Source organism: Seriola dumerili, unplaced genomic scaffold (assembly GCF_002260705.1).
Source record: "Seriola dumerili isolate Sdu_G_001 unplaced genomic scaffold, Sdu_1.0 BDQW01000116.1, whole genome shotgun sequence".
Taxonomy (NCBI): Eukaryota; Metazoa; Chordata; class Actinopteri; order Carangiformes; family Carangidae; genus Seriola; species Seriola dumerili.
In genome coordinates, this window is record NW_019174371.1 from 1,782,801 (window position 1) to 1,784,999 (window position 2,199).

Here is a 2,199-nt window from a genome sequence, read left to right on the forward strand (position 1 = left end):
GACTGTAACAAATAATCCACACTTTTGTCCTCTTGTGTCTCTTTCTCTCTGCTGGATTTCTGTGTGTTTTCACAGCTGGCTGTACTTTGGTTGTGTCAGTCCACTGTCATCATTCACAGTAACAAGGGATGACAGGGAAAAGAGCTAGAGGAAGGAAGAAGGAAAGATGTGGGGAGAGAGAGAGAGAGGGAAAGATGAGGACTGGAGCAAAGTCAGGAAATGGAGATAAAAAAGGGGGCTGTGTTTGCCAGGTTAAAGCGACTGCAAAGCGAGGGTGAAGCGGAGGGATGCAAGCATTCATTTTAGACTGCTTTTGGATCAGACTTTTGAGGGCCTGAGAAGGAGTTTAACCACCTTTATTTTTATTTGAACTTTTTTTTTTTTACTCTGATTTTCACTACTTAATGGTATCAAGTGATGGAAGACATGTTTGGATCCTTTACTTAAGTAAAAATGGGAACTACAATTCATTATGAATAAAAGCCCACTCATAATGTTACTCAAATACAGAGGTATTATCAACAAAATGTACTTAGATGCTAGAACATCCACAATTATATTATTATATATAATTTAGCACGTTATTTTATGCATATTACCAAAGCTGCCACAGTGGATACAGCCAGTGGCAGCACCGGGACATTTGGTCTACGCCATGAACACTGAACTTGAGCAGTAATAATTTAACAAGCAGGAATGAGGTGATGCAACTTCTTGCATCACCTCCCCTGTGTGTGACGGCTAGCTCGCTGAACTGCTGTGACTCACACCGTGTGTCCACACCTTCACTGCTGCAGTGCTGCTACTGCCAACACATAATGTTTTATTAACTTCTTGACATAATATAATATGGGGTTTCTGCTATGAGTATATATTACACACACAGCCTCCACTTTCTGCCGTAATAATGTGCAATTGCTAGAATAATGAAAATTATAATTGAATATAATTTGTTTCATATTTGCTCATCAGTCACATTTTTTTTAATATTTGCTGTTACATCAACAAGTATGGCTAGCCTCCAGAATTAGCGGTCTGATGGTTTGTGTGAACAGGGTGGCCTCAAATTCCCAGTATGATCTGAATTATTGTAGTAGATAAGAATTACAATATAGTATAAAAGTAACAAGTAACAAGTTTTAAAATAATACAGAGTAAAACTGTCATTTTAGAGTTATGCACTGTATGCACTATGCTTGTGTTTTATTGGCTAATGGTGATTTGAAGTAATGACTAATATTTAAATACTGCCTCTGCTCTCATGTTAATTATACTTTGCTTAACTGTATCAAAACTGACACTCAGTAGCAAGAAATAACGTAGCACTTGACAAATCCCTTTAGGGTAATTGTCTTCTCTAGTCTATAATGAGGTCAAAGGTCAGGGTCAGCTGCAGAGCAGCAGCCCTGCAGCTTTTGTTGATTTGTCTTAAAGGCAGGTGAGCACGGTGGATGCTAATGAGAGCTTGAATGCAGGTCTTGTGATTGGACAGTGACGGTGCTTCGTCCCACCTGTGCCCCATGACTCAAACTGTATGTTCGTGACAATACAGATAACTGACACAGTGAGTTTCATCGGGCTATTAGTGCTAACTCAACATGACCTGCTGGACACCTGAGCTGAGCTTTGTTCTGTCACACTGCGGCTTCCGTGGAAGATTAACATCCATCCACACCTTAACACACACACTCACGGACATGTGTCACACTTACACTGAAATCTGCTGTACACACACATCTAAAATACTCACAAACACAGACCGATTTGCTTACACACACACACACACACACACACACACACACACACACACACACACACACACACACACACACTTGTAAAATGTCCATGTACTTTAGGCCATGTACACACACCTAGATGCGTACCAAAACCCAGGTACACATTTGCACCCATACACTCAAACACTAGCTGGGAAAACATGCAAATCCACATACAAAAGTCAAATACCACACACGCATCTATCACAACCACACACATAGGTTTAAGATGTAAATAAATATGGACACACAACCCTGCAAGCACATACAGTACATTCTCTCTCACACATTCACACACTCACACAGGCTTTGGTAAGTACACACAGAGAGGACCCTGCCCTCTCATATTGACACTACTTATTGTATATTGTTTCTCTTTTAACCTCACTGTTACTTTAGAACTTCTTTACACACCTTGATCCCC